The sequence below is a fragment of the Schistocerca cancellata genome, chromosome 4 (genome assembly GCF_023864275.1).
Source record: "Schistocerca cancellata isolate TAMUIC-IGC-003103 chromosome 4, iqSchCanc2.1, whole genome shotgun sequence".
Classification (NCBI taxonomy): domain Eukaryota; kingdom Metazoa; phylum Arthropoda; class Insecta; order Orthoptera; family Acrididae; genus Schistocerca; species Schistocerca cancellata.
Genome location: NC_064629.1, coordinates 857,250,031 through 857,276,010, shown reverse-complemented (window position 1 = coordinate 857,276,010; position 25,980 = coordinate 857,250,031). Strand labels below are relative to the sequence as shown.

Genomic DNA, 25,980 nt, shown 5'->3' with positions numbered 1-25,980 from the left:
ACCGTGTCAAAGTCATCAGTTCAACGTCGCTGTATCTCGCAGTTGCAAAAGTTACAAGTGTGAGAAACTCACATGGTACTATTGAAGAAGTAGTATCGTTCTTTACAGCGTCTAGCAATCGGTTCGCAACATTGAAGAGTCACCTAAAACACTCACTGCAGTCACATTGTCAAACGAGATGGGTTGAGCGACATGATTCGGTTATTCAATTCGCACCTGATCTCAGAACAGTTTGCAAAGTCCTTAAAGAAATACAGTGTTGGAGGGATAGAACAACGGCTACTAAAGCCAATATTCTCCTTCGAGCTCTCTCTAATTGCGAGTTTATTATCAGTCTGTTTACACTGAGTCACATTATGAGCATAACATATCCAGTCAGCAAAATCTTACAAGACCCTAGCTTGGACGTCGCGGTGGAAAAAGCAAAATTAGATTCGAAGCTCAAGGTGTACGACGGCATGAGAGCTAATGCTGATAGCCAGTTTGCTCGTATGGTTGAAGAGGCGAAGGCAGTTATAGAATAGTTAGACGTGGAGATGAGTGTTCCTCGTCTTACTGGCAGACAAAGACACAGGGAAAACTGCGATCGTATTGATGATGCTATGACGTATTGGAAAAGAACTGTTTTTATTCTAACACTGGACCATGTTACGACTGACATGACAGAACGTTTTGCTGAAGAAAATATTTATCATCTAAAATTCAACATACTTTTGCCCTCACAACTGCTGAACATTGATGGTAATGACCTGGCACATAAATTGACTCAGTGCTTAGCTGAACTACCGCTCTTTGAAGAAGGATCAGTGTTTGTGATTAAAAAGAGACTAATGGGAGAAATTCTTCAATACAAGCAAACGAGCATAAACGCCGTTAGTAATCGTGATTCTGTTACGCAAGCGTTGTCTGTTTGCCCTAGATCTGACTATCCTACTTTGCACACGCTGTACAAAATATTTGCTTGTCTATCGGCACCTGTTGCTACAGTAGAAAGAAGTTTTTCAACATTGCGGCGTACAAAGACATTGCTGAGGTCGATAATGAAGGAATATCGACTTAATGGCTTAGCTCTGTTGAACACTCACCCTGACATTGATTGTCCTATTGACGACGTAATTAACCAATTTGACAGAAAGAATAGGCGCACAGAATTCATCATTTAAGGAGGGGAACCATGATTGTAACTTTTTTGTATCATAAGATGGCATTGTCTTGTATATGCGTATAATCAGTTTAAATAAAACTTTCTTAAACTTTGCATGTGACTTTATTTTTTATTACGGTAAAAGTAAAGGTAGCTCAAGATATCTTTAGCGTCCCCTCCTTGAGGTTTTTCTGTATTCGCCACTGATTTTTGCACCACGTTGGGTGGGAACAAGAGAGACGCTTTCTTACTCTTGACGGTTTCCATATGCGAAGTAACACTGAACAATTTTAATTTATAATTTTCCTTTCGTAGCACTTAATTTTCTTTGAAAGTCTCCGTATTAAGATTTCTATTATATCAGTGTGTGGGTATTTTTCTCCAAGTTTCGATGTTTTTCTTTAATTTTCCAGGTCGATTTAATCCAGATACCTGTCTCGCACGCTAACAACGCCTGCGCCTCGTAGCTGCACTGTCAACAAACTAACATCTTTGTCGGATTCAGGTAAGAATTAATGAATTATTGCACCATTACGCGTGATACTAACGGTGACCGGTATAAAATAGCATAGGTAAGACAAACTCATTTGTCCCATCGTTACTCACCTCATGTCTATGATTAGTCGGCGTCTGCTGAAGGTAAAGTTACTTTTACGCTCTCTTAAGGGAAAGCTGACGCGCCTCTAACCAACAGAGAAAAGAGTCACCACCCACTTAACAGCAGTACCTGAGTGACTATGTAACTGCGTGTGGTCCCCACGCTTTCTCCACATTCTTGACTCAAAACTTGTACAGTCTCAGGCTGTTACTAGCTTGAAAAAAAAAAATTCTTGCTACACGTTTATCGAGCTGCCAAACTCCAGTGCTTCCATTCCTTACATTTTTTTCTTATCATACAGAACGTCATATACACCTGATACATCACTAAGTTTGTGTAAAGTCTCGCATTGCAAAAGTAAAGAAATATCTTCCACAAAAAACTTTAGTGGGAGGAACACACAATGAGATCTCCGTAGTACTCTGTGGGAGTGGAAAACCATCTGAGAACCCCACACAACTCTTCCAGGCAGCTCCTGTCTAACATTCTTTTATAACCCAGTTTCAAACACTATACACAAATACCCCTCCACAGGTAAGAAAATGCGGTTGCTAAGTAGCAGAGGTAATTAGACGAGAAATGTAGCTTTCGAAATGACTGATACTGCCTCAGTAGCTATTAGATTGCATCAATATGTTGTCATGCATGTTTTTTCACCGGCCATAGGTAAGACCCGAGGAGACAACCATTATATACTAAGATGAAGTGGAAAATGCCATTGTTCAGCAGCTGTATGTCTGCTACGATGAGTGGAATGGTAATCAATACAAATAGCACTGAATTACAGTTTTAAGTGCTGACGTCCATGAGGCCCCTGTGTCTGATGGTGTCCCAGTCAAGCTATAAACGCTATTTGCAGATGAATTAGCTCCTCTCTTGGCGATAATGTGTGACATATCCCTTGAGCAAAGATATGTCCTCTGTGAGCACAGGTCGAACTCTTCTACAAAACAGGAAGTAGAACTGGTCCGCAAAACTGTCTCTCACATCCATTTGTAGCAGAATACTAGAACGTAATCTGAATTAAAACGTTATGACTACCTGGAACAAAATAAGCTTCTCCGTGGAAAGCATCATGGGTCCCGAAAACATCGATCATGAAAAATCAAACTTTTGCCATTTACATGTGATATCATCAGCCCTATGGCTAGAGGAAACCAGGTTGATTCGGTGTTTCAAGACGTTCGAAAGGTGTTTGACTCAATACGGCATCGATGCTTGCTAACGAAAATACATTTCTATCGTATACATACATCCAGGTCTGCAACTGCATTAAAAGTCTGCTGACAGGCAGGACACATCACATCACCCTGGATGGCCAACACTGCTCATGTCTATGGAATTCATATAATGCTGAACTAACAGGGGAGTAGTGTGGATGGGCAGGTCTTCATTGTTGCCAGATTTCCCCTCCTCTCCCTCTATGACATCATGCACTACTGCCAGATTTCTCCCTCTCACCCTCCTCCTACCGCTCTAATGTAAGCCAATTGCACTTTGCATAAAATGGTGGGAATTTAAAAATTAGTAGGAAATCCAAAATAGCCAAGTTGTGCTAGAGGGTTTTCCCCTCACTCCTCCAATGTAATTATAGAAGTAGGCCGGCCGCTGTGGCCGAGCGGTTCTAGGCACTTCAGTCTGGAACCGCGCTGCTGCTACGGTTGCAGGTTCGAGTCCTGCCTCGGGCATGGTTGTGTGTGATGTCCTTAGGTTAGTTAGGTTTAAGTAGTTCTAAATCTAGGGGACTGATGACCTCAGATGTTAAGTCCCATAGTGCTTAGAGCCATTTGAACCATTTTTTATGGAAGTTGGATACTAATCATAGGAGTAAAACAGTGGGAAATTCAGAAATAGGCAACTGTTCTATTGCTTGTAAATCTACGATGATGGACCAGGATTCTTTTGTAGCTCGCATGATTGTCAATTTTGTGGTTTTTAACCAACCCTATGATGTCTCAATCCAGGGTGGTGGACTGTGGGATGGCGATGTATCTGTATGGCTGTAAGATTGCCCCATCGTTATAATACCACAATCCAAGGTTTCTCAGCTCACTCGTTGCCAGATTTCCTCAGTTTTACCCAGCCATATAACATCATCCAAGATGGCTGACCTTGGAATGCTGGTGCAGCTTGCAGTTGTCAGATTTCTCAGCTCACTGGTGCAGCCTGCATGGTTGCCAGATAACTTATATTGTATGTTTAGAATCCTATACTAAGTGTAAACTAGCGGGAAATTAAAAACAAAATCACCAGTTTTTCCTTGGCACTACAGTTTAAAACAGTGCAGCCAGCACATTTAAACAATCTCTCCCACCTCTCTGATTCCACAGTGTAAACAATTGTTACCCTAAGTTAGAAACCGAAGAGCTTTCTTGCCGCAAGCTTAAGTCCGCTCGTACTATGTTCATTTTTTTATTTTGAAACAAGTGCCAGCGCTGCTTGAATAGGATAGGTACCACTGCGTCCTTATTTAAACAATTACCACGGTGTCATAGCCCCACATCTTTCATCGTACCAAGTGTAGTCGATTCACCGATTTCAGTGCCACCAGTGGAGGGCTACGTACCAAGCACCGAGTCTCATTCGTTGAATTCACGCAGTCTAAGTGTTGGAACCACTCGATGGCCGCTAAGGCCTCCACAACGGTCAGCCACCTTGTCGTGCTGGAGAGAACCAAACAGGAACGTCGCACGCATACTGCTGCTGTGCGGCTGGTCCCGGCGGAGGTCCGAGTCCTACCTCGGGCATGGGTGTGTGTGTTTGTCCTTAGGATAATTTAGGTTAAGTAGTGTGTAAGCTTAGGGACTGATGACCTTAGCAGTTAAGTCCCATAAGATTTCATACACATTTTAACATACTGCTGTTTCGGCTGCAAACATGAAGTGCAGGATTGTAGTTCCCACCGCTAGTATGTTATTTGTGATGGAGCTACAATCAAAACTATTGATGGGGAAATTTTGAAATGCAAGAAGTACACATATACTTTAACCTTTACTGAGTTGTTGTTGTGGTCTTCAGTCCTGAGACTGGTTTGATGCAGCTCTCCATGCTACTCTATCCTGTGCAAGCTTCTTCATCACCCAGTACTTACTGCAACCTACATCCTTCTGAATCTGTTTAGTGTATTCATCTCTTGGTCTCCCTCTACGATTTTTACCCTCCACGCTGCCCTCCAATACTAGAATGATGATCCCTTGATGCCTCAGACTATGCCCTACCAACCGATCCCTTCTTCTAGTCAAGTTGCGCCACAAATTTATCTTCTCTCCAATTCTATTCAATACCTCCTCATTAGTTATGTGATCTACCCATTTTATCTTCAGCATTCTTCTGTAGCACCACATTTCGAAAACTACTATTCTCTTCTTGTCTAAACTATTTATCGTCCACGTTTCACTTCCATACATGGCTACACTCCATACAAATACTTTCAGAAAATACTTCTTGACACTTAAATCTATACTCGGTGTTAACAAATTTCTCTTCCTCAGAAACGAGTAATGGCAGTAATTCTACATAAACAATAGCCAGCACAATTCTGCAGGGAAATAAAAATTCGGGCATAAACATAACTATGTATTAGTTGGAAGCAGTCCAGCGACGCGGAGCACTACAACAGCGTGCGTCTGTCCATAAACAGATTCCTCCGTCAGCCGTCGCGTCGGCTTCAGGTATTCCCCTGTGACAGCATGTCTCATGTGGCTCTGTGGCTGCCAAACTAGATGGCAGAGCAGCGATACCTCAACAGCCCGGAATATTGAGTGGTTAAACCTTACATAAGCTGAAAAATCTCATATATAGGTACTACAAAACATGTAGGCAATTACTCGCAGTAATGTAATGGTTTGTTAATGTTTCTTAAATTAAAAAAAACGGAAGGAGAAAAATGGGAAATGACTAAATTCGACGGTCCTGAGTGTAGTTTTCTACTCCTACTACCTTGTAAACATAAGGTGGTGGGAACTTCATTGCCTCGGTAGACTTAGCCACCAAATGTAGCATAGTTTTTGCACCTTTTAGCGAAATATTTACTATAAATCGCTTCCATAAAATAAGTGAATCTTGTATCAAACCTGATCCCTACCGTTACAATTTCGTCTGAGCTATAAGTACCTGTTATGATTCCAACAGAGCGTCTCTGATTTCGTTCGGTACCTGTCCTGTTGTCACACTTAACTTCACACGCGCTCTAAATAAACCTCTAGAACTGATCGTACTAGCGTCTTCTACGTTATTTGCTTTACAGTACTTGGCATTCCGAGAACCCTTACAGTGTATCTAAGACTTCCATTTACTTATCCTAGTACTGCTTTATGTGATAATCCCATTTAGGTATTAAAACCTGTAGAACCTATATACCGAAAAACCAAATATAGTTATTCATTAAGTTTTAAATTCAACAAATGATACGGTGTCAAACGTTTACGAAATTCTCGTCCTATTCCGGTTCAGCAATGATTTTTTTCAGTCATTCTTATAGAATGCATAGCAACCACTAAAATTTTGGAATGTGTTGTCAATGAAATGTGTTACATGCTTTTGGTAACCGCACAGAACACAAAGTTCACAACCTTAACTTAACAATGACTTAACACCATCCTACAGTCCCAAGTCCTTATTGTAAAGTAAATCATCCGAACAGTACATTCGTCTGCAACACACACCTTTAAGTGCTGTATAGCCATTTGATGTGTTGCTCACAACATATATAGAGCTATGTGACAGGCAACACACAATGCAACTCTGTATAAGAATGTTTGCATTCAACGGTATAAAGGTTCTGGATGTTATGACTACAATAATTTATCACCTATGCCAAGTTTGTTTCATGTTAGAAAATGCACAGTTATTTCTAGATACCATTGTGAGCTGTCATCATAAGAATGATTACCAGTAAGAATTACATTCAAAGTCAATGAAAATACTTCCATTTGTATGTAAAAATCCAACTCATTGTCTTGACTTACTGCTGTATAGAATTTTCAACGGACTGAACATGTTACAATGCGTTCTTCCAGATTTCCAGAGGTCTCTGACATTACATGCTCACACATTTCATACAATAGCATCTCAAGTGCACTCAGATCAAACGAATCTGATCTCTAAGACATCAAAGTGAGTGCTCCTCAAACCAATGTTGCAGGGTTTGAACCTAATTCCACAGCCAATTATAAGGGTGATTATGTGGTAAAAGGCACCGTAATAGTCCATAAAGACGTGTGATTTGTGTGGCGCAGTTAGTAGGGTACTAGAGTGCACGCCACGTAACTTGGGGTGGGGGTCTGGATGCGCAGAAGCACGGATACGGCTCGTGACGTGCTAACCAATAGCAATCCGTCTGCTCGAATTCATTTCATACAGTGCGGAGTGAGTTTACGACTGGTTTTAGCGTTCTACGTGGTGTACAAAAAAATGTTCAAATGTGTGTGAAATCTTATGGGACTTAACTGCTATGGTCATCAGTCCCTAAGCTTACACACTACTTGACCTAAATTATCCTAAGGACAAACACGCACACCCATGCCCGAGGGAGGACTCGAACCTCCGCCGGGACCAGCCTCACAGTCCATGACTGCAGCGCCTCAGACCGCTCGGCTAATCCTGCGCGGCACATGTCGTTCTTTCAAAAGTTATTTCGAAGCAATCTGATCAGTGTTGTTGTTGTGGTCTTCAGTCCTTAGACTGGTTTGATGCAGCTCTCCATGCTACTCTACACAGTGCAAGCTTCTTCATCTCCCAGTACCTACTGCAACCTACATTCTTCTGAATCTGCTTAGTGTATTCATCTCTTGGCCTCCCTCTACGATTTTTACTCTCCACGCTGCCCTCCAATAGTAAATTCGTGAACCCTTGATGCCTCAGAACATTTCCTACCAACCGACCTCTTCTTCTAGTCAAGTTGTACCACAAACTCCTCCCCAGTTCTATTCAATACCTCCTCATTAGTTATGTGATCTGCCCATCTAATCTTCAGCATTCTTCTGTAGCACCACATTTCGAAAGCTTCTATTCTCTTCTTGTCCAGACTATTTATCGTCCATGTTTCACTTCCATACCTCGCTACACTCCATACAAATACTATCAGAAACGACTTCCTGACACTTAAACCTATACTCGATGTTAACAAATTTCTCTTCTTCAGAAACGCTTTCCTTGCCATTGCCAGTCTACATTTTATATCCTCTCTACTTCGACCATAATCAGTTATTTTGCTCCCCAAACAGCAAAACTCCTTTACTACTTTAAGTGTCTCATTTCCTAATCTAATCCCCTCAGCATCACCCAAAATAATTCGACTACATTCCATTATCCTCGTTTTGCTTTTGTTGATGTTCGTCTTATATCCTCCTTTTAAGACACTGTCCATTCCGTTCAGCTGCTCTTCGAAGTCCTTTGCTGTCTCTGACAGAATAACAATGGCATCGGCGAACCTCTAAGTTTTTATTTCTTCTCCATGGATTTTAATACCTACTCCGAATTTTTCTTCTGTTTCCTTTACTGCTTGCTAAATATACAGATTGAATAACATCGAGGATAGGCTACAACCCTGCCTCACTCCCTTCCCAACCACTGCTTCCCTTTCATGCCCCTCGACTCTTATAACTGCCATCTGGTTTCTGTACAAATTGTAAATAGCCTTTCGGTCCCTGTATTTTACCCCTGCCACCTTCAGAATTTGAAAGAGAGTATTCCAGTCAACATTGCCAAAAGCTTCTCTAAGTCTACAAATGCTAGAAACGTCGGTTTGCCTTTCCTTAATCTATTTTCTAAGGTAAGTCGTTATGTCAGTATTGCCTCACGTGTTCCAATGTTTCTGCGGAATCCAAACTGATCTTCCCCGAGGTCAGTTTCTACCAGTTTTTCCATTCGTCTGTAAAGAATTCGCGTTCGTATTTTGCAGCCGTGGATTATTAAATTGTTGTTGTTGTTGTGGTCTTCAGTCCAGAGACTGGTTTGTCACCTGCTTTCTTTGGAGTTGGAATTATTATATTCTTCTTGAAGTCTGAGGGTATTTCACCTATCTCATACATCTTGTTCACCGGATGGTAGAGTTTTGTCAGGTCTGGCTCTCCCAAGGCTGTCAGTAGTTCTAATGGAATGTTGTCTACTCCCGGGGCCTTGTTTCGACTCAGGTCTTTCAGTGCTCTGTCAAACTCTTCACGCAGTATCATATCTCCCATTTCATCTTCATCTACATCCTCTTACATTTCCATAATATTGTCCTCAAGTACATCGCCTTTGTATAGACCCTCTATATATTCCTTCCACCTTTCTGCTTTCCCTTCTTTGCTTAGAACTGGGTTTCCATCTGAGCTCTTGATATTCATGCAAGTGGTTCTCTTTTCTCCAAAGGTCTCTTTAATTTTCCTGTAGACCGTATCTATCTTACCCCTAGTGAGAGAAGCCTCTACATCCTTACATTTGTTCGCTAGCCATCCCTGCTTAGCCATTTTACACTTACTGTCGATCTCATTTTTGAAACGTTTGTATTCCTTTTTGCTTGCTTCATTTTCAGCATTTTTGTATTTTCTCCTTTCATCAATTAAATTCAATATTTCTCTGTTACCCAAAGATTTCTACTAGCCCTCGTCTTTTTACCTAATTGACCCTCTGCTGCCTTCACTACTTCATCCCTCAAAGCTACCCATTCTTCTTCTACTGTATTTCTTTTCCCCGTTCCTGTCAATTGTTCCCTTATGCTCTACCTGAAACTCTGTACAACCTCTGGTTCTTTCAGTTTATCCAGGTCCCATCTCCTTAACTTTCCACCATTTTGCAGTTTCTTCAGTTTTAATCTACAGCTCATAACCAACAGATTGTGGACAGAGTGCACATCTGCTCCTGGAAATGTCTTACAATTTAAAACCTTGTTTCTAAATCTCTGAATTACCATTATGTAATCTATCTTAAACCTTCCAGTGTCTCCAGGCCTCTTCCACGTATATAACCTTCTTTCATGATTCTTAAACCAAGTGTTAGCTATGATTAAGTGATGCTCTGTGCAAAATTCTACCAGGCGGCTTCCTCTTTCATGTCTTAGCCCCAATCCACATTCACCTACTACGTTTCCATCTCTTCCTTTTCCTACTGTCGAATTCCAGTCACCCATGACTATTAAATTTTCGTCTCCCTTCACCATCTGAATAATTTCCTTTATCTCATCATACATTTCATCAATCTCTTCGTCATCTGCGGAGCTAGTTGACATAAACTTGTACTACTGTGGTAGGCGTGGGCTTCGTATCTATCTTGTATGGTTTTCATGAGCAATAAAAAGGGCGGAAACGATGTTTATGTTGATCTCTATTCCAATTTTCTGTACAGGTTCCGGAACTCTCGGAATCGAGGTGATGCAAAACTTTTTTGTTGTATGTATTTATTCTTTAACAAAGGACACTATAGTCTGATCCTGGTTTGACATCAGCTCATTCGTGATTTGAACTTATGTCAAACTTCTGAAAAAGAGAGATTAATATACTGATACCGGTAAAGTAAACCTAAAAAAATTTAATCATTAAATTAAACGGCAACGTGGTGCAGCCGGAATACGGTTCAAATGGCTCTGAGCACTATGGGAATCAACATCTTAGGTCATAAGTCCCCTAGAACTTAGAACTACTTAAACCTAACTAACCTAAGGACATCACACACACCCATGCCCGAAGCAGGATTCGAACCTGCGATCGTAGCAGTCCCGCGGTTCCGGACTGCAGCGCCAGAACCGCACGGCCACCGCGGCCGGCCCGGAATACGTATCAGTTAGTTTTGATGTGGTATTGCTATTACTATGGTTCCGCTCAATGAAGTGTTGCAACAGCTGAATTGGGTTTTTCTTCCCGACGTTGTAGAAACGTTTAAATATCGCCTCACAACCACGTATTTCAAATGCAACGATGAGTTCTGTAAACAGACGGGAGGTATCGCTCCGGGAAGCCCATAAGCTCAGTTATAGCGAGCTACATTACGGAAAAATTCGAGGGGCAGGCACTGGAAATAAAGAATAAGAAATCGAATATTTGATTCCGGTACGTGGATGATACATTCGTTTTGTGGCGGCGTGGGAGGAGGAACTGCGTCTATTCACAAACAGCTCATTGGGTTCAATCAGAAGATTCAGTTCACAATGGAGGAGGAGGCAAGCGGAATATTACATTTTACTGGTGTGCTAGTTTTCAAGAAAGGAGACGGTAACTTGGGCCACACGCCTTACCGAGAAACCATGCACACAGACTGTTACCTATACCGGGATTCGAACCACCACCCTCAACAAAAGCGAGGCCTCACAAAAACGTTGTCGGGTAGAGCAAGGAAAATATGCGCATGACAGCTGCTTGACACAGAATTAAAAAATCTCAGCAATGCGTTGCTTAAGAACGGTTATTCGTTCTCTGAGGTGAAAAGAGCGTTAAGACCAACGCGGAGAAATCACAGCGATGATCAAGCGCCGGTGGAATCGAAAGTTTTTCTGCCTTTCATTAAGAACGTTACTGACCGAATAAGAAAAATCTTGAAAAGCGGAACATCGCGGTAGTCTACAAACCCACAAGGAAGATACAGATCGTTTAAAATCGGCCATGGATGATCGCCAACCGCTTGAAAAAGGAGGAATTTATATGATTTCGTGTAGTTGTGGGGAGATTACGTGGGTACTAGAGAAAAGAGCGGTTAAAAACCGACTAGAAGAACGCAAGGGAAATTGCAGAACTGGCAGATCAGCTGTTGCGGAACATGCTTTGCAGCCAGGAAACCACCACATTCATTTTGATAGGATTCAAGTACTGGCAGCAACAAGCGACCATGAAATGCTATTCAGAGAGACCATATACACTACTGGAAATTGAAATAAGAACACCGTGAATTCATTGTCCCAGGAAGGGGAAACTTTATTGACACATTCCTGGGGTCAGATACATCACATGATCACACTGACAGAACCACAGGCACATAGACACAGGCAACAGAGCATGCACAATGTCGGCACTAGTACAGTGTATATCCACCTTTCGCAGCAATGCAGGCAGCTATTCTCCCATGGAGACGATCGTAGAGATGCAGGATGTAGTCCTGTGGAACGGCTTGCCATGCCATTTCCACCTGGCGCCTCAGTTGGACCAGCGTTCGTGCTGGACGTGCAGACCGCGTGAGACGACGCTTCATCCAGTCCCAAACATGCTCAATGGGGGACAGATCCGGAGATCTTGCTGGCCAGGGTAGTTGACTTACACCTTCTAGAGCACGTTGGGTGGCATGGGATACATGCGGACGTGCATTGTCCTGTTGGAACAGCAAGTTCCCTTGCCGGTCTAGGAATGGTAGAACGATGGGTTCGATGACGGTTTGGATGTACCGTGCACTATTCAGTGTCCCCTCGACGATCACCAGTGGTGTACGGCCAGTGTAGGAGATCGCTCCCCACACCATGATGCCGGGTGTTGGCCCTGTGTGCCTCGGTCGTATGCAGTCCTGATTGTGGCGCTCACCTGCACGGCGCCAAACACGCATACGACCATCATTGGCACCAAGGCAGAAGCGACTCTCATCGCTGAAGACGACACGTCTCCATTCGTCCCTCCATTCACGCCTGTCGCGACACCACTGGAGGCGGGCTGCACGATGTTGGGGCGTGAGCGGAAGACGGCCTAACGGTGTGCGGGACCGTAGCCCAGCTTCATGGAGACGGTTGCGAATGGTCCTCGCCGATACCCCAGGAGCAACAGTGTCCCTAATTTGCTGGGAAGTGGCGGTGCGGTCCCCTACAGCACTGCGTAGGATCCTACGGTGTTGGCGTGCATCCGTGCGTCGCTGCGGTCCGGTCCCAGGTCGACGGGCACGTGCACCTTCCGCCGACCACTGGCGACAACATCGATGTACTGTGGAGACCTCACGACCCACGTGTTGAGCAATTCGGCGGTACGTCCACCCGGCCTCCCGCATGCCCACTATACGCCCTCGCTCAAAGTCCGTCAACTGCACATATGGTTCATGTCCACGCTGTCGCGGCATGCTACCAGTGTTAAAGACTGCGATGGAGCTCCGTATGCCACGGCAAACTGGCTGACACTGACGGCGGCGGTGCACAAATGCTGCGCAGCTAGCGCCATTCGACGGCCAACACCGCAGTTCCTGGTGTGTCCGCTGTGCCGTGCGTGTGATCATTGCTTGTACAGCCCTCTCGCAGTGTCCGGAGCAAGTATGGTGGGTCTGACACACCGGTGTCAATGTGTTCTTTTTTCCATTTCCAGGAGTGTAGATTACAAAACTCCCCAGGAATTTCAGTAGGAAGGAGGAGTGAGTTAAAATGAATGACAACTGGTTTCCAGTGCTGAAGAAGATGTGTACCAGCCTTCCGCAATGGGGTGATAGTAACAGCGGACGACGGCAGTCGACAACGGCCAATTGCGCTCGCGTATTCAAAAAATGTGACGCCACGGTACTGCGCGGAAGCGGTATTTTGCTGTAGTTAGCAAAGAGCCAGCGTGTGAATCGGACATTCAGAGAAGCTGCGAGGCCCCTTGAAAATATCCTCTGCTGATGGGGGCGAAACGTTGGGTTTTGAGGTGAAAATCATTCGACCACAGCATAATAGCCCGGAACATTTTACTAAATGTGATATTTACGGCCGTGAAAGTTTACTTTTTCCAACTAGATTTGCACCCTGTCCTCCAGTCAGCACTCGCTTGACACCACTGAATTTGCAAATGACGGTAGTTTGGGGTCAGTGGAACGCACGCAACAGGGCGTCTGGCTCGGAACTGTCTGTGACAAAACCGGTTTGTAACCGTTTGTTGTGTCACTGTGGTGTCAACCGCTGCTCAGATTGGTGCTGCATATGCACTACGATGGGCCAGAGCCATACGCTAAACAAGATGGTCTTCCTTCTCGGTAGTGCCACATGGCTGTCCGGAGCCCGATCTTCTTGCGACCGAACATTCTCGCTACCACCGCTGCCAGCTGTCATGTACAGTAGCTACACTTCTGCCACGTTTCTCTGCAGTATCACAGACGAAACATACAGCACCTCGTAGCCCTATTACGTGACCTCGTTCAATCTCAGTGAAGTGTTATTAATGTCGTCTTTGTTGCCTTGAAGGCATTCTTGACTAACACCAGTTCACCAGGTCCAATCTAAAAAGTAACTAACGCTCCACAACGTGTATTTAAAGTAAACCTGATTTTCATCATCAAATCTGAATAGACGTCATGTTTCAGATGTAAATACACAGTACATCACAACTCATTCTTGGTGTTCCGATTTTTTTTTCCGTCAGTGTCTGTTCCATGAGTAGCAACACAGACTGTCAAATCGCAAATCAGTCATAATACTCTCTAAAAGGATTAAGAAAAAACGATGCAACATGAAGCTATTATCCGAATGAGACGGAAACCGGTAGACGTGATGAACATCTACGCAAAACAAATTATCGCAATTTCAGAGAAATTGGATGATTTATTCCAGAGAATGAGCTTCTCAATTTGAGAGAGTCAGTAACGCGTTGGACCGCCTCTGGACCTCATGCAAGCAATATCCGAATTGGCATTGATTGACAGAGATGTCGGATGGCCTTCTGAGGGATATCGTGCCCAATTCTGTCCAACTGGACCGTTAGATCGTCAGAACCACGAGCTGGTTGGGGGCCCCAACCATGATGCTCCAAACGTTCTCATTTATGAAGAGACCCAGCGACCTTGCTGGCCAAGGTAGGGTTTGTGAAGCACGAAGACAAACAGTAAAAACTCTCGCCGTGAGTGGACTTGCATTATCTTGCTGAAATGTAAGCCTGTGATAGCTTACCATGAATGGCAACAAAACGGGGCCTTGAATGTAATCGGTGTACCAGTGTGCTGTAAGGGTGCCTCGAATGACAGCCAAAGGGGTCCTGCTATGAAATGAATTGGCACCCCAGACCATCTCCCTTGGTTGTCTGGCCGCATGGTGGGTGACACACAGGTTGGTATCCCACCACTGATGGGGCGTGTCCGGACACGTCTTCGGTCTGGAATTCATTGACCGGAGTAGAACTGTCTCCAATGATGAACACTGCTTCGAATTGAGGCCCGATGACCGGTGTCTGGAGACTCCCTGGACAGTGGTAGGATACGGACCTGACTGTCGCCCGCCAATACCGCCTGACAACTAGGAGTGAATGTGTTGGGTGCCATTTCTTTTCATAGCAACACCTCTTTGGTTGTAATCCGCGGCACCCTTACAACACAGTAGTATGTCGACGACACTCGACGCCCTGTTTTGTTGCCCTTCCTGGCAAACTTGCCTGGGCTTACATTTCAGCAAGATAATGCCCGCCCGCACACGGCGAGAGTTTCTACTGCTTGTTTTCGTGTTTGCTGAACCCTACCTTGACCAACAGGGTTGTCGGATCTCTTCCCAGTTGAGAACGTTTGGAGCATAATGGGCAAGTCCCTCCAACCAGGTCGGGAATTTGACGATCTAATGCGCCAGTTGGACAGAATTTGATACGACACCCGAATCGCTGCTTTGGACCAACGCGTTTTTGACTTACTCAGTTTGTGAAGTTCCTTCTCTTGAATATATCATCGGGTTTTTCTGAAATTGTAATCATTTTTTTGTCTGTGCATGTGCATTACATCTACCGATTTCCGTTCGTTTCGTTTAATTCCTTCGTGGTGCATTTTTTTTAATAGTGTGCATGTACAACGAAAGCCCACATGCGTGTATACAGCTTCGTGCAGAGGACTTTGCAATAAAGCGTGTTCGCTTGAGGAATAACGCAATTCGAAACCGGTTGCATTGATGAAAACATTTCAGTCGCGACATCTCACTGTATATCCCAAGTGATAAAGAAAATTGTTCAAATGGCTCTGAGCACTATGGGACTTAACTTCTGTGGTCATTAGTCCTCTAGAACTTAGAACTAATTAAACCTAACTAACCTAAGGACATCACACACATCCATGCCAGAGGCAGGATTCGAAACTGCGACCGTAGCGGTCACGCGGTTCCAGACTGAAACGCCTAGAACCGCACGGCCACACCGGCCGGCCCCAAGTGATATACTGCTGCCGCAGCACGATGGTATTAATTAAAGTATGTCTGCTAAACCCTAAAATAGAACAAACAATCAACTCCATGATCGAAACAGGAGCGCACTGGAGTGGAATGGTGCCTGTAATAAGAAGGCCGCTGATACGAAGTGACTGCTGAGCTCAGCATGCTCCTCGAGAAAACAGTTTCAACGGAAAATGTTATAGAGAAAACAATCACTTCAGAGTCGTGTGGCGCAACTTCTTTAAATCGATCGAATGAAAAGTAGAAAGTTCAGTGGTACGGATAGCATCTTCCGTGATGATGAAGGTAATATGCTAAATCTTATAGCTGCAAATGCCCCTTATGGGTTTGATGAAAGTGTACGTGGAACAGAACACTCTTAACGTCTTTCTTAGACGGCGAGCCATTGTCGTTTGCATAGGATTATTAGAAAAATAAATGACGATTCGCTACGCTACTCTGAAGTTATTTGCGTGAAAGGTATTAAATGGCGTTAATTAACATTCTTCAATCGCAGGGCCGTCCAGGCTGATTTGTACACAAAGTAGTTCCAACACCATGTTTTTTTATTTTGTTTCTAGCTCTTACCGGCCACTTGGTGCTGTGGCTCAGTTTGGTTAAATGGAAAAGAAACAAAAGAGAAAGCACACGTTTCTAATATCTATGGGAACTGGATATACGCCCCAATCACCTTCTCTCCCTGTGTCTGTCCACGTCCTTCACCCCTCTCTTCGTCTCTCTCCTCCTTTCTCTGTCCATCCTCTCTCTCAATTTCCTCTGGCCCCCTCTCTCTCTCCCTCTCTCTCTCTCCATCACCTCCTCCCCCGTTCTATGTGCAACTTCTCTCCCCCTCTCGCTCCATCTTCTCCTGCCCCCTCCCTCTGTCCCCCTCTTCCTTTCCGCTTTCTACATTCATTTCCTTCCACTCCTCTCTCCATCTCCTCTTTCCCCTCTCCGTGATCCTGAGGCGTGTTTACTGGTATTATGTATTCAGTTTTCTGTAGTAGTATTCTAATCATAAGAGAATAACCCATAAATACAACTTTTCTGTTTGCTAACAGCGTTCCACACACCCACACACTAATATATATATATATATATACAGGGTTATTACAAATGATTGAAGCGATTTCATAAATTCACTGTAGCTCCATTCATTGACATATGGTCACGACACACTACAGATACGTAGAAAAACTCATAAAGTTTTGTTCGGCTGAAGCCGCACTTCAGGTTTCTGCCGCCAGAGCGCTCGAGAGCGCAGTGAGACAAAATGGCGACAGGAGCCGAGAAAGCGTATGTCGTGCTTGAAATGCACTCACATCAGTCAGTCATAACAGTGCAACGACACTTCAAGACGAAGTTCAACAAAGATCCACCAACTGCTAACTCCATTCGGCGATGGTATGCGCAGTTTAAAGCTTCTGGATGCCTCTGTAAGGGGAAATCAACGGGTCGGCCTGCAGTGAGCGAAGAAACGGTTGAACGCGTGCGGGCAAGTTTCACGCATTGCCCGCGGAAGTCGACGAATAAAGCAAGCAGGGAGCTAAACGTACCACAGCCGACGGTTTGGAAAATCTTACGGAAAAGGCTAAAGCAGAAGCCTTACCGTTTACAATTTCTACAAGCCCTGACACCCGATGACAAAATTAAACGCTTTGAATTTTCGGAGCGGTTGCAACAGCTCATGGAAGAGGATGCGTTCAGTGTGAAACTTGTTTTCAGTGATGAAGCAACGTTTTTTTCTTAATGGTGAAGTGAACAGACACAATGTGCGAATCTGGGCGGTAGAGAATCCTCACGCATTTGTGCAGTAAATTCGCAATTAACCAGAAGTTAACGTGTTTTGTGCAATCTCACGGTTTAAAGTTTACGGCCCCTTTTTCTTCTGCGAAAAAAAACGTTACAGGACACGTGTATCTGGACATGCTGGAAAATTGGCTCATGCCACAACTGGAGACCGACAGCGCCGACTTCATCTTTCAACAGGATGGTGCTCCACCGCACTTCCATCATGATGTTTGGCATTTCTTAAACAGGAAATTGGAAAACCGATGGATCGGTCGTGGTGGAGATCATGATCAGCAATTCATGTCATGGCCTCCACGCTCTCCCGACTTAACCCCATGCGATTTCTTTCTGTGGGGTTATGTGAAAGATTCAGTGTTTAAACCACCTCTACCAAGAAACGTGCCAGAACTGCGAGCTCCCATCAACGATGCTTTCGAACTCATTGATGGGGACATGCTGTGCCGAGTGTGGGAGGAACTTGATTATCGGCTTGATGTCTGCCGAATCACTAAAGGGGCACATATCGAACATTTGTGAATGCCTAAAAAAACTTTTTGAGTTTTTGTATGTGTGTGCAAAGCATTGTGAAAATATCTCAAATAATAAAGTTATTGTAGAGCTGTGAAATCGCTTCAATCATTTGTAATAACCCTATATATATATATATATATATATATATATATATATATATATATATATATTTATATTTATAAGGGGGACATCAATCAGCATGATTGCATTCGTTGTAGCTTTGTGTTTTACAAAGATATGAACAGCGATATGACTTTCTTTAAATGGCACCCTGTATTTTTTATTCAGTAATTCATTTCATCTCCTAAAGACCTATTTAAAAATGTATCACAGTGCACCATTCACTGAAACACAACGTTACTAATTACATAACACAACACTGACGTTGACGCTCCAGCTCTTAGTGCAGGTTCTCGGGGTAATGGAACACATCCACGTTCTGTCATTGACAGAGAACAAATGTAAACATAAGTAGAACGCACACCCGTCATTCCGTCAACCATCGTCAGTTGACGAGTTGTGTGAGTAGATTGTACACCAACGAAGAGAAGGTAGAAATGCTACTCATCCATGGGGAATGTAAGTTAGCAGAACAGTAATTGCAATACTGTTTTCTTATGCACGGGTACCTTTAGTACAGTAGTTTAGTCCTTTTAAATACTGTTGTGTAGAGTAGGAATACAGTAAAGGCTGTCCTTCCCACAAACTGCATCGACATAACGTTACTTTTATTGTTGTTGTTGTAGGTAGTCGAAATGCTACGCAGGCACCGGAACTGTACAGAGAGCGATATCCTGACAAGAACCCACATTCCCGACAGATGTTTTGTCGTCTTGTTGCGACGCTTCAGGAAACGGGAAGTTTCAACCCACGACAACGCAATCGTCGTAACACCCGCACAGACGAAGCTGCCGAAGTTATTGTTCTCGCTTCCGTTGTTATGAATCCACATGTGAGCACACGACAGCTTGAGCACGAGACTGGCATTCCTAAAACCAGTGTACATTGTATTCTTACACGTCACCGGTTCCATCCCTACTATGTACACCTACATCAAGAATTGCATGGGAATGATTTCCAGAATCGTGTACAGTTCTGTCAGTGGGCACAACAGCAAATCCTCGCCAACCCGAACTTCTTCTCCAATGTTGTATTTACCGATGAATGTTCCTTCTCAAAGGACAGGTAAATACAAGGAACATGCATTATTGGTCCAGCCACAACCCACGATGGCTTAGACAGGTGGAACATCAGCGTCAATGGAGAGTTAACGTCTGGTGTGTGATGCTTGGTACTGCAGTTATTGGCCCTTATTTTATCAATGGTAGTCTAAACGGCACAGCCTATGCCAACTTCCTCAGACGAATTCTTCCTCCTCTTCTAGATGAAGTGCCGCTGAGAACCAGAATGCTTATATGGTATCAACAGGATGGATGTCCAGCCTTGCGTGCACTTCGTGTTCTGAACCGAAGGTATCCTCCCAGATGGCTGGTCGAGGAGGAACAGTTACTTGGCCTGCTAGGTCTCCCGATTTAAACCCTCTGGACATTTTTCTTTGGGGACGTTGTCTATCGCGATATTCCAAGAACTCCAGAGGACATGCAGGAACGTATCGTGTTTGCTTGTACTTCTCTTCAGTAGGTAACACTGGAAGTAGTAAATAATTCTTTCATTCAACGAGTGCACCAGTGTATCGGTGTCCAGGGTCACCACTTTGAGCACCTTTGAATGTTCTACTCTTGGGCAATGGCGCAAGAGAGTCGAAGTCAATCTTGTGTTATGTTTTTACTTGGTTTTTGTTTTCCGACAACTCCAGCAAGTGGACGACTTTGTGATCCCGGGCTCAAAGTCAATGTTGTGTTATGTAAGTAATAACGTTGTGTTTCAGTGAATGGTACACTGTGATACATTTTTGAATAGGTCTTTAGGAGAGGAAATGAATTACCATTTAAAAAAAGGCATACCGCTGTTCATATCTTTGTAAAAAACAAAGCTACAACGAAGGCAATCATGCTGATTGATGTCCCCCTGACGGCTAAAGAACATTTGCTTGGAACGTTTTGTAATTTGCATCTGGACAAACAGCTATTTAGGGTGATCAAGATAAATGGGACACCCTGTATATATATATGTTATTTGTGTGTGTGTGTGTGTGTTCATTAGAGTATTGTGTAAAAATTTAAAGACGCTCGATCAAGACCTTTTCGAGATTTTTGGTACTAATGTTTCCCCATGGTATTTACATGTTTATGTGTATATTAAAAACAGGTATATAAAAATACACATTTTTGAATGCAATATCATGTCAAAATTTCAAAGCAACTGGTGCAGAACTTTCGGAGATCTACAATTTTGCACAAATGCACATTTACTTTCTTTTATTGATTTCCCTTATAATTATTACGTGGTATCATTCAGAGGTCGTGGCGCTAAAAACATTAACCAAACAAAAAAATACGTGGTGTCACGCCAAAGGTAACTATGCATATACTTACTACAGACGATAGGCAGGGTTTCTGCTACGGTCGCAGGTTCGAATGCTGCCTTGGGCATGGATGTGTGTGATGTCCGTAGGCTAGTTAGGTTTAAGTAGTTCGAAGTTCTAGGGGACTGATGACCACAGATGTTAAGTCCCATAGTGCTCAGAGCCATTTGATAGCCAGGGTTTGCTGCAGTCTGCAACGAAATACGGGAGGTACACCTGAAGACTACACTTCCCTTCTCAGCACTGCAGCGCTCTCCCAATGGAGGTCATTATAGAGCCGAGACCAGCATGAAAGCTCCTAGTTCAAGCAAGATCCCAGCTACAGCAGTCAAAATCGTAGTGTAGCACTAGTGAATAGTTAAAGTACAGTATGTATATAAAATCAAGCACATATTCGATCATAACGTTGTGTCAAAATGTGAAAGCATTCGGTAAAGAAAATTCGGAGATTTACGATTTTTGCAGATGAACATTTCCATCTATATGAATAAAAATTTAAATGTTTGTGTGCTCAGAATCATAAAATTACATAAGTTCTTGGCCGATAGCTTTGAAATTTTAACATACTGTTGCATGTGAAACTCGTGTGTTTTATATACCTACTAGAGAGCCACATGTAACATATAAATGTATACACTGAGGTGACTAAATCATAGGATATCTCCTAATATCGTGTCGGACCTTCCTTTGCCCAGCGTAGTGAAGTAACTAAACGTGGCATGGACTCAACAAGTCGTTGGAAGTCCCCTGCACAAATACACTACTAGCCATTAAAATTGCTACACCAAGAAGAAATGCAGATGATAAACGGGTATTCATTGGAGAAATATATTATACTAGAACTGACATGTGATTACATTTTCACGCAATTTGGGTGCATAGATCGTGAGAAATCACAACCCAGAACAACCACCTCTGGCCGCAATAACTGCCTTCATACGCATGGGCACTGAGTCAAACAGAGCTTGGATGGAGTGTACAGGTACAGCTGCCAATGCAGCTTCAACACGATACCACAGTTCATCAAGAGTAGTGACTGGCGTACTGTGACGAGCCAGTTGCTCGGCCACCATTGACCAGACGTTTTCAATTGGTGAGAGATCTGGAGAATGTGCTACCCAGGGCATATTTTCTGTATCCAGAAAGGCCCTTACAGGACCTGCAACATGCGGTCGTGCATTATCCTGCTGAAATGTAGAGTTTCGCAGGGATCGAATGAAGGGTAGAGCCACAGACCGTAACACATCTGAAATGTAACGTCCACTGTTCAAAGTGCCGTCAATGCGAACAAGAGGTGACCGAGACGTGTAACCAATGGCACCCCATACCATCACGCCGGGTGATACACCAGTATGGCGCGATGACGAATACACGCTTCCAATGTGCGTTCACCGCAATGTCGCCAAAGACGGATGCGACCATCATAATGCTGTAATAGAACCTGGATTTATCCGAAAAAATGACGTTTTGCCATTCGTGCACCCAGGTTCGTCTTTGAGTACACCATCGCAGTTGCTCCTGTCTGTGGTGCAGCGTCAAGGGTAACCGCAGCCATGGTCTCCGAGCTGATGGTCCATGCTGCTGCAAACGTTCGAACTGTTCGTGCAGATTGTTGTTCTCTTGCAAATGTCCCCATCTGTTGACTCAGGGATGGAGACGTGACTGCACGATCCGTTACAGCCATGCGGATAAGATGCCTGTCATCTCGACTGCTAGTGATACGAGGCCGTTGGGATCCAGCACTGCGTTCCGTATTACCCTCTTGAACCCACCGATTCCATATTCTGCTAACAGTCATTGAATCTCGACCAACGCGAGCAGCAATGTCGCGACACGATAAACCGCAATCGCGATAGGCTACAATCCGACCTTTATTAAAGTCGGAAACGTGATGGTACGCATTTCTCCTCCTTACACGAGGCATCACAACAACGTTTCACCAGGCAACGCCGGTCAACTGCTGTTTGTGTATGAGAAATCTGTTGGAAACTTTCCTCATGTTATGACGTTCTAGGTGTCGCCACCGGCGTCAACCTTGTGTGAATGCTCTGAAAAGCTAATCATTTACGTATCACAGCATCTTCTTCCTGTCGGCTAAATTTCGCGTCTGTAGCACGTCATCTTCGTCGTGTAGCAATTTTAATGGCTAGTAGTGTACTAAGTCCTGCTGCCTCTACAGCCGCCCATAATTGCGAAAGTGTTTCCAGTGCAGCATTCGGTGCACTAACTGACCTCTCGATTATGTCCCATATGTGTTCTATGAAATTTATATGCTGCGATATGGGTGGCCAGATCATTAGCTCGAACTGTCCAGAAGGTTCTTTAAACCAGTCGCGAACAGCTGTGGCCTGATGACATGGCGCATCGTTATTTGGGAACGTGAAGTCCACGAATGGCTGCAAATGGTCTGCCAGTAGCCGAACATAACCATTTCCTGTCAATGATGGGTTCAGTTGGACCAGAGGACCCAGTCCACTCCATGTAAACACAGCCCACACCATTGTCGAACCACCACCGGATTGCACGGTGCCTGTTGACAACTTGGGCTCACGAATTCGTGGGGTCTTCGCCACACTCGAACCTTACCATTGGTTCTTACTAACTGGTATCGGGACTCATCTGACCAGGCCAAGGCTTTGCAGCCGTCAGTGATCCAGCCTATACGTCCACGAGTCCAGGAGAGGAGCTGCAGGCGATTTTATGCTGTTAGCAAAGGCACTTGTGTCGGTTGTCTGCTGCTACAGGGCATAAAACCAAATTTCGCGCAACTGCCCTAACGGGTACGTGCGCCGTAGTCTCACATTGATTTCCGAGGTTATTTCACGCAGCGCTGCTTGTCTGTTAGAAATGACAACTCTACGCAAACTCTGCTGCTTTCTGTTGTTAAGTGAAGGCGGTTAGCCATTGCGTTGTTCTTGGTGAGAGGTAATGCCTGAAATTTGGTATTCTCGGCACACTCTTGACGCAGTAGATACCGGACTATTGAATTCTCCGACGATTTCCGAAACGGAATGTCCCATGCATCTAGCTCCAACTACCATTTCGCGTTCAAAGGCTGTTAATTCCCATCATGCGGCCATAATCACGTTGAAAACCTTTTCACATGAATCACCTGAGAACAAATGACAGCTCCGCCAAAGCATTGCCGTTTTATACTTTGTGTACGTGATACTACCACCATCTGCATATGTGCATGTCGCTATGACATGACTTTTGCCCTCTATGTATGTAATATGTTGACATCAGACAAAACTACTTTCGTCCAACAGTAACTGTTCGCTCTCTAATTGCTCGGTGAGGGGGAACGTATGAACTGCAAATCATGAAATATTTGTTTGCCTTATTACATAAATGAATAAAAATTTTACTTAACTCTTAAACATTTCCTTGCCACAGGAACTCTGGGTAATTTCCAACTGTCACTGACTTTGAATACATCACCTGACGCACTAATTAACAGACTGTTCCCTTGGAGTTCAATGTTCGACATTTAAAACAGTATAGGTTAATCTGAACCTTTAACTACACGCTAGTGCCATACTACGATTTTGACTGCTGTAGCTAAGATCTTGAACTGGCAGAGGGCTTCCGTGCTGGGCTCGGCTCTATGTTGAAGGGAGGCATAATCTTCCGATGTACCTCCCATATTTCGTTGCAGATTGCAGCAACTTGGGTAACGCCTGTGATATCGATATGCATAGCCAGCTTTGGTATGACACCACGTATTTTTTTGTTTGGCTTTCGTTTTTATCGCTGGTATCAACGTGGATATTGAAGCAAGTTAGTTTTTCTTTTGAATGGAACCGTATACTTTTTATAACTGCATTCGATAGCTATTGAGAAGAGAGTTAAATTCATTTAGCGTTTGTGAATGTTGACGTTGAAACTTGTCGTAAAAAATTTCGAGAAATATCCTAAAATTTGAGAGCACCGTGGCAGGGATCGGCATTAGTGGCGCAAACACCGCTAAGGAGAGCTCTCGTGCTATACTGTGTCAGAACGTCAACACATTTGTCTGTTTACTTGTCTACACTGCAGACCGCTCATTTCTGCTTCAACATTCGTTGCCTGCAGACATGTACGCGAATAAAAGTTGGATGCACTACTTTTATATGGTGAATGTAAAAGAAAAGTAAAAACAGTACGCCGGCCGCGGTGGCCGTGCGGTTCTGGCGCTGCAGTCCGGAACCGCGGGACTGCTACGGTCGCAGGTTCGAATCCTGCCTCGGGCATGGGTGTGTGTGATGTCCTTAGGTTAGTTAGGTTTAAGTAGTTCTGAGTTCTAGGGGACTTATGACCTAAGATGTTGAGTCCCATAGTGCTCGGAGCCATTTGAACCATTTTTTAAAAACAGTACAACAGTATAGGACTACCTATGCGGGTCGCCAATGCCTGACCGCCAGGTAATTGCACGAATTAGTGCGAACAGGCTGTTTCAACGTCAAAAAGAGGACAAGAAAGCAGACTGCAGCTGACAGAGAATACGAAGAAGCTGTTCTGGTAACGACGATAATGAATAAGCACAGTGGTACGAGACACATTGCCAAGGAATGTGGAATCAGCCAGACGAGAGTCATTCGTGTCCTGTATCGCCAGAATTTCCATACGTATCACCTGCCTCTACATCAGGCACTCGACTACCATGATTTGGAACGCCGCTCAGAATTTGTCCGTTTGCCCTTCAGCAAGTGAGAGACGACTCTATTTTTTACCAACGTGTGCTCTTTACCGATGAAACTACCGACGCTAATGTGAATTTGCATAACGTGCTCTACTGGACAGCCAAAAATCCACACTGGCTTCATCAGGTGCAACATCAACGGCCGTGGAGCATAAGCATATGTTGTGCCATCATAGGAAATTACATTGTGGGACCTTACTTCATCTCAGGCGTTCTAAATTGACATTCGTACGCACACTTTCTGACAAACATTATGCTGGTTCTACTAGAAGAGGTACCGCTGGATATTCGAGAATGCATGTGTCTGCAACACGACGCTCGTCCAGCTCACTCGTCCTGTGTTGGAATGCAAATACTGAATGAGAACTTTTCTGGACGTTGGATGAGACGAAATTCTGTTGCCAATTAGCCTGCGAGGTCTCCCGATTTGGCTCCTCTCGATTTCTTTCTTTGTGGAGCACTCAAAGATGCGGTCTATGAAGAAGCCCCAACTATGACAGACATGTGACGTCGAATTCGCCAGTGCGCGCTCTACCATATCATCCACTGTAATTAAATCTGTTCATCGTTCTTTCGAACGGCGATTGCAAAGATGCCTTTCAGTCCATGGTCAGCAGTTTGAACAGATGCTTAAAAAAAGAATAAAGTTTTCTGTATATACATAATTTATGTTATGTGATTCGGATGGTTACCAAATCATTGTTAGTACATTATTGCGTTGCAG

The 25,980-nt window shown here is 44.0% G+C and overlaps 1 protein-coding gene across 1 annotated transcript in view; it reads left to right on the top strand.

The window, feature by feature from the left end:
• The window catches only part of LOC126184475 (uncharacterized), a 292,867-nt gene that overhangs the window by 124,332 nt on the left and 142,555 nt on the right, over positions 1 to 25,980 (top strand). The window contains exon 2 of the mRNA XM_049926867.1: positions 1,558 to 1,649. The gene's annotated coding sequence lies outside the window, so the exon portion shown is untranslated. The remainder of the gene's footprint in view (positions 1 to 1,557; positions 1,650 to 25,980) is intronic.